Source organism: Eptesicus fuscus, chromosome 12, assembly GCF_027574615.1.
Source record: "Eptesicus fuscus isolate TK198812 chromosome 12, DD_ASM_mEF_20220401, whole genome shotgun sequence".
Classification (NCBI taxonomy): Eukaryota; Metazoa; Chordata; class Mammalia; order Chiroptera; family Vespertilionidae; genus Eptesicus; species Eptesicus fuscus.
In genome coordinates, this window is record NC_072484.1 from 50,543,901 (window position 1) to 50,551,720 (window position 7,820).

The following is a 7,820-nucleotide window of genomic DNA, read 5'->3' on the forward strand; positions in this document are numbered from 1 at the left end:
GCTATTTCCCAATCAAGTCAGGTCAGCCAGACCAGCAGGTTAATTTCTAACAGTCTCTCCACTGCGAGTCTCGGGTAATTTGTTAGCATTACGTGAGAGATAAGCGAGCCTAGTGGACGTTGAAACACACAGTGCGGTCACTTAGTCCGGGTGAAACAAGGGTACTGCCCAGAACAAACTCTAATTTCGCTTGACCAACCCCTTCCCTCACCCCACCCTCAAATTGCCCAGTTCTCACAGTAAAAACAAACCCAGGGGAACTGTTCTTAAAAAGCAAAGCAAAGACATTCTGGCCCCGCCCAGGTGGCTCAGTGGTTGAGCGTAGACCTATGAACAGGAGCTCACGGTTCCAATCCCGGTCAGGTCACAAGCCCAGTTTCGGCTGGATCCCCAGTAGGAGGTGTGCAGGAGGCAGCCGATCAATGTTTGTCTCCTTTACTCTCTCTGAAATCAACTATATATATATATATATATATATATATATATATACACTTTAAAAACGTTCTGATTATTTTTGTACTTCTCCGTTGTTGACCACTGGCTAGGCGAGTTCTGGTATTGGCATCTTTGTCTTGTCTCAGTAGTATATTGCTAAGGTGAGTCCTAAATGATGGATAGCACTTGGAATAAAGTCTGGAAGAATACCTCCCAGCAGCCTTTTGGGAGGTACATATGAAGATTTACAAATGATTGAGAAAAGCAAAGCAGAAAAAGTCCACCATATTAAAAAGTCATCTGATATTTACTAAGGTCCTTTTCAGAAACAGTAGTTAATTCCAAAAGAACTTATACAACAGGGTGCACATGTAGGTCATCCTCCCTGGGGCTGAGCACAGTTTTTCCATTTTTAGGTCCTGGATGAATGTCAACCCCTACTTTTCCCTGCCCCTTACTTCCTATATAGGAATGCATGGCCATCAAGAAGAAAACATTTTTCCAAGCATCTCAAGCGTTTTTTAGCCTTTTTTATAAAATAGAATACATTGCTTTTCAAATGCTGAACACATCCTGCATCTCAGAAATAAACCTCACTTGTTTATGATATATAATAATTTTATATATTAACTAGAGGCTCAGGTGCACAAAATTCATGCACTGGGGGTGGGAGGAGGGGAGGGGTTCTTCAGCCTGGCCTGCGCCCTCTCATAGTCCAGGAGTCCTCGGGTGATGTCCAACTGACAGCTTGGCCTAAGCCAGCAGTCGGACATCCTTAGCACTGCCACGGAGGTGGGAGAGGCTCCCACCACCAGCCCAGCTTCTGGGTGAGCATTGCTCCTCTGTGGGAGTGCACTGACCAACAAGGGGGTAGCTCCTGCATTGAGTTCTGCCCCTTGATTGTCAGTACGTGTCATAGCGACCGGTGGTTCCACCTTTTGGTCGATTTGCATATTAGCCTTTTATTATATAGGATGAATTATAGGTTGAGTTTTTGCATCTATATTTATGAGATAGTGTGCAGATTTCTGTTTATGCATTACATTTGTCTGGTTTGGATATCAGAGTAATACTGCTTCATAGAATGAATTGAGAAGTATTCCCTTTTCTATTTTTCTGGAAGAGATTATGTACAATTGTTGTTATTCTTTAAAAGTTTGATAAAAGTATCCAGTGAAACCATATGGGCCAGCAGATTTCTTTTTTAGGAGGTCTTAAACTATGAGTTTAACGTCCATTAACAGTTATGGAGCTATTCAAATTTTCTGTTTCATTCTGGGTGAGTTGTGGTAGTTTGTGCTTTTTGAGGAACTGGTCCATTTCATCTAAATTGTTAAATCTATGTGTATATAGTTGTTCGTGATAGTCCCTTACTATCCTTCAATGTCTGCAGGGTCTGTGTGATATCCTGATATTAGTAATTTGTGACTTATTCCATTTTTTGTTGTCATTCTTGCTAGAGGTTTGTCAATTTTACTGATCTTTCCAAAGAGCCAGCTTTTCTGCTCTTTGATTTTTTTCTATTGTTTTCCTTTTTTTTTTCCAATGTCATTGATTTCTGTCTTTATTATATCTTTCTGCTTGCCTTGGGTTTACTTATTTGGTTTTTTTCTAGTTTCTTGAGGTGGAAGTTTATTGATTTGAGACTTTGTCTTTTTTCTAATGTTTGCATTTAATGTTAAAATTTCCTATATATTTTAAAAATAGTAAAAAATAATTATACTATTTCCCAAACAGTTGTCAGGACTACTAAATCTCCCCAAGACAGAGCAATGCATCTCTTGAGTGGATGGCTACCTCTAAATCCAATGTCAAGGCTGTTTCAGATTTCAGTCCCACTTTCAAATAACTCTAGAAGTGATGAAAAACAAAACATTGGTGCCAGCGATCTGGGTCCTATCAGATGTGATTTATCAGATGCATAACCATGAGCCAGATGGTGAACTATTCTAAACCACTGCTTATAACATTCATAGCATAGGGGCTGGCACAGAAAGCAATCAACAGAATTAACTAGTGTTATTATTATTATTATTATTATTATTATTATTATTGTTATTATTCAACAAAATTTCCTTATTCTAAAATGCAGGCATGAGGAAACATCCTACCTGGCAGGTGCTCCAAGGTGAAGTAAACATAGGCAAATTTAGAAACAAACGAACCTGGTAAAGGAACACAAATACTTATAAACTCCTGACTTCCCCTCCAGCAAATGAATTTTTATAAACATTTAGAAAACCAGTTCTACTCCTAAAATTCCTCAGGTAAAAATATACTGTAGAAAGCACTCAGCCTTCTCTTTCATTGTAAGACAAAAATAAGCAAACATTAGATTTTTAAATTTATTTTCCAATTCCTTCTGCAACTTGTGCACAAGACTTACATGAGCAGCTCTTTCCTGCCCACTTAGGTAAATAGTTATATTTGCTATTGTATAGTTACAATAGCTGCTTCTCTCAACAAATGGGTACTTCTACAAAGATGGACTCTAATTCAAATGTCTACATGGATAATTTGCATTATATTCATGTATTTTAAAACTCATGATACCATAGGTTATTCTATCCTCCCCCAAATATCTATAAGGTATCCCAAAAATGTATGCACACACTTTGAATTATAAAGGCAATATTTATTAATATACATTTCACTTTTTTTAAATTGAGCTATCAAATGTTAAAGTGTGTATACATTTTTGGTGACACCCTATATATCTCTAGTATATATAGCTTGGTTGATTTCTAAACAATTCCCCTTCTATTAGTAATAATTTCCAAAATTTTCTCAATTATTAAAATTTTATTCATTTTAAAATTAATCATGTATGACTTGAAGTTGCTTTTATTCATATATATTTATAACACACCAGACTGTTCCCGGAGCCAGGTGTTAACCACACCAGTTGCTTTTATTCATATATATTTATAACACACCTTTTGACTTCTGTAACGGCAATCTCTGATCAATCAGAGGCAGAAATGAGGAGCAGAGAGCAATGGATATGATCTGATCACAAAGCTAATACAAATGTCTTAAATTCATTGCTGAAGGAAGGCAATTTCCCTCAGTTAACATCAGATAGTAAGTTAATTATATGCAGGACATCTTATTGTAAATACTTCCTTAGGCACATTTTCCTTCTATATCCATCTTTAAGTAGGAGCAGGTAATTAGGGAGAGCAATGTTTGATTGTAGGACATTGTTGCAATATTATATTTTGCAATATTATATTTTTTTAAATCTCTTGTCTCCAGCACAAGAGAACAAGAATGAAATGGTGTAGATAAGAAAAATTCCAGATATCCTATTTAACTTTGTAAGGGTTCAGGTTCCAGACAGTTCTATAAAATACAGTTGATGGTGTCACCCAAGTCAGAAACTTGGGAACCATCCATCACCAAGTCCTATAGGTTTTTCCTCCTAAACACCTCTCTAATCAGTGCTCTCCTGTTTATCCCCACTTCCACTGCCCAGACCTGCTTTTCATGCTTACCTGCCTACCTGCTTACAATAACTTCCAACAGGTTCTTCGTGGGGCAGAGGTGTAATGGCCACCTGAACAAGAAGGTATCTTCAGACCAAAAACCGAAGCAGGCAATGCCATAAAATACAACAAAATTTATTATAGGTAATGTACTTGTAGACATGTAGGGTCCAAGCAGCCAGACAACCCAGTGGGCCTGCTACACACTCCTGTTACTGTGCGTGGTTTTTTTAAAATATATGTTATTGATTTTTTTTTACAGAGAGGAAGGGAGAGGGATAGAGAGTTAGAAACATCGATGCGAGAGAAACATCGATCAGCTGCCTCCTGCACACATTGTTACTCTCCCTAACAATGTCCTACAATCAAACATTACTCTCCCCACTGGGGATGTGCCCACAACCAAGGTACATGCCCTTGACCAGAATCGAACCTGGGACCCTTCAGTCCACAGGCCAATGCTCTATCCACTGAGCCAAACTGGTTAGGGCAACTGTGCTTTTTTAATAGTCTACCTATTTAAATGACTGACAAGACAAAGGGACAAAAAATGCAGCAGTGCCAAGGGTCATACCTCCTGGTGGTCTTATGATAGATGATGGTTTATAATCTATGCCATCCCCACTTTGATATTTATCTTAGTTGTCATGGCCTTCCAGCCTAAGAAAAATAGTTATGGCTACATTTTAAGACACAAATAATTATCAATTAGAAGGCTTTGATATGCTTGCTAAGGACAATGAGGTTAGTCAAAGGTCACAGAATGAAACTTGAAAATGAAATGAAATCTGGGACACAGAGATGGAGTTGTCTCCAGGCTGCAACTTCATCCGCTACATCCTTCTTTCCCTGATTTCACTGAGTACTGGTATCACTCCCTGCCACCCACCACCACCTGCTCTCCTCAGCGCCTCTGGCATACGTGTGCCTCTGGCATCTCTCTTTGTTTTCTTACAGCAGAACATTCAAATGAACCAAGTACTATTATTCTAGAGCCTGACAGTTTATTCACCTTTACTAATTGAAACAGTGGCACCAATTCTGTAAGTCCATCTGATTCTCTAATCTCCTTAAGTGATTGTGAGGATCCTTTTTAGGGACCTGTCCTTCTGAGTTCCAGCCTCCCTCTGTATGTTTGAGGACAGCTGTAACACTCTATCCATAAATATGATCTTAGACATACAACTGTTCAACATCCAGGCTAAGGTGCATGCTGAGTCCTGCGGCAGCCCCACCTAAGTCTTGTCATCACAGTTCGTTTCCTGTCTAAGGAACTGACACTTCCCCAAATAGCCTTTCTTAGGAAAGACCTTCATTTTCATAGGGTACTTGCCCAACTACAAAATATAGCCTAATCTTTGCATTTTCCAACAGTTTAAGTATGACAACATAATGTAACAACAAACCAGTGGGTGGAATCCTGAAGATGATTCTTTGTCATCCTGAACACCTGTGAATGAGATAAAGGGGAACATAAATAACTCATTTACCTGGTAAATTGATGCCTCTTCATGACTTTTATGTTTTTAAAAAATACATACATGTTTTTCTTGATTTTTAGAGAGAGAGGAAGGGAGAAGGATAGAGAGAAACATCGGTGAGAGCGAAACATCATCAATCAGCTGCCTCCTGCATGGCCTACTGGGGTTCAAGCTTGCAACCCAGGTATGTGCCCTGACCAGGAATCTAATTGGCCACCTTTTGATTCCCAGGCAGGCATGACTTTTGTGCTTTTTTCTGTGACTGTTTCACTCTAATTGATTTGTAAGAATTCTTTATATAATCTGGAAACTAAACATTTGTGGAGTAGATATGTGAAAATACCTTCTCCCAATTTGTACCTTATCTCTTCACTTTATTTGTTTTACTTTTGAAAAACAAGTTTTTTTTTTCAAAAAACTTTTTATTATATAAAAGTTCAAACATATACAAAAGTAGAGAGGATGTTATGTGTAATGCATAAAAGCACAGATAATATAAACCTTCACTCATTTTCAACAATTATTAAAACAGCCAATTTTGTTCTTCTTTATCACCACCCTCCCATGGAATCATTCTAAAGCAATTTCCAGTTATATAATTTCACCCATAAATATATATTTCAATTTATATGTCTGATACATAGGTCTTACAAATATTATCAAAGCAATATTCCTGTCTATAAAATAATTAGTACAACTAAATATACAGTTGGTATGCAAATTTCTGTTTCATAGTTTTTTTATTCAAATAAAGGTTGAAATAAGGCCCATATGTTTCACCTTTTATGTGAATAGAAATGGACTATTTAGTACTTGGGTGTTTGGTGATGTGAGCATAATTAAAAACTGCAACTATCTTTAATCTTGCAGAGATATTCAGAACATGAGGCAGTGACCCGTGCTTTTCAGAATGAAGAACAGTTGGCTTTTCCCTTATTTAAATAAATAAGAAAGCCTAGTGAATATCTACAGTTATCATCAAATTTAACCTGAATTTTATATTTATTTTTTAGTTTGTCTTCATACAGTTTTTCCCTATGTGAATGTACCACGTAGGATAAAGAGCTTTTCTATAATCTTCAAAGGTTTGTTTTAATAATTCCAATGACTACTAATATAAAACATTCAGACTATACATGTTAAGTTTAGGACATTAAATTTGTTGGAATGTTCGTTTGAGAAGACTGTATTTTGTTCACTTACTATTGTAAACTATAGGAGGCTGATTTTTATCATAGGAGGCTGATTTTGCTCACCAACCTTGTGATAATCACTTACAATGATCTCACAGCCGTGATTATATGTAACCAAACAATATGTAAGGATTGAGCACTTTCTTACTGAGTTAGGAGGATGTCTGAAAACACTCCTCTTTGCCAACATTTATTTTTGCAATAAAATAATTACTCTTCTACTGTAAATCAAACATTAAACACAATACAAAATCTCATTCTTTCACAACGTAACTGCTAGAACCTGGTAAAATGTAACGTTGAAAAGTACCAAATCTTCTCTTACTTAGGAAAATCTTCCTGACATTCCACCCATGTGTTTTCCTCATCTCCCGGAATTTACATTGGAGTCTACCAGGTTTCAGTGTTTGGACTTCTTTTCCATCCACACTCACTCTCCTGGAGATCTGATCTGGACTCATCGTTTTAAATACCATCTATCACATACAGATCTTTCCCCAGAACGAATCCCCTTCACTTCTCAATGTCCACATGTCCAAAACCGAAACTCCTCCTGATCTCCATCCCAAACTTGTTCCCCCCACAGTCTTCCTCTTAACGGCAACCCCATTCTTTCAAGTCCTTAGTACAAATACCTTGGAGTCATGCCTGACTCCTCTCTCTCAGATCCCACATCAATCCATACCCAAGGCCTATTAGACGTAACTTCAAAGTACCTTTTTATCCCGTGCCATCTCACCGCCTCTATGCCAATATCCTGATCCAAACCGCATCATCTCCCTCCTGGATAAATGCTACTACCTCCTAACTGCTCTCCTTCCTGTCCTTCTGTACCCTTCAGTCTATGCTCAGCACAGCAGCCTGGGTGCATCTCTTACAATGTAATGTGTCTTACCAGGCCTGATACTGTTTGTCTGTTTTAACTTCTCTGGACTCAAGTCACTACTTCTCTTTCCAGCTCCACTGCAGCCAACTCCCTCGGGTCTTTGTCCTTGCAATGCCTCTCTTGCAATGTTCTCCCTGATACCTGCATGGTCTTCCCCTCACCCCTCTTTCATGTCTTACATGCCACCTTGTCCATGAGGCCTTTTGACTTCTGTAACGGCCTCTCCCAACACTCCCTGGCTCCCTCTCCCATCAGCACCTACCATATTAATATTTTGCTTATTTATCTTATTTGTCCCGCGACCCCCAAATACAATGTTAGCCCCATGAAGGCAGGG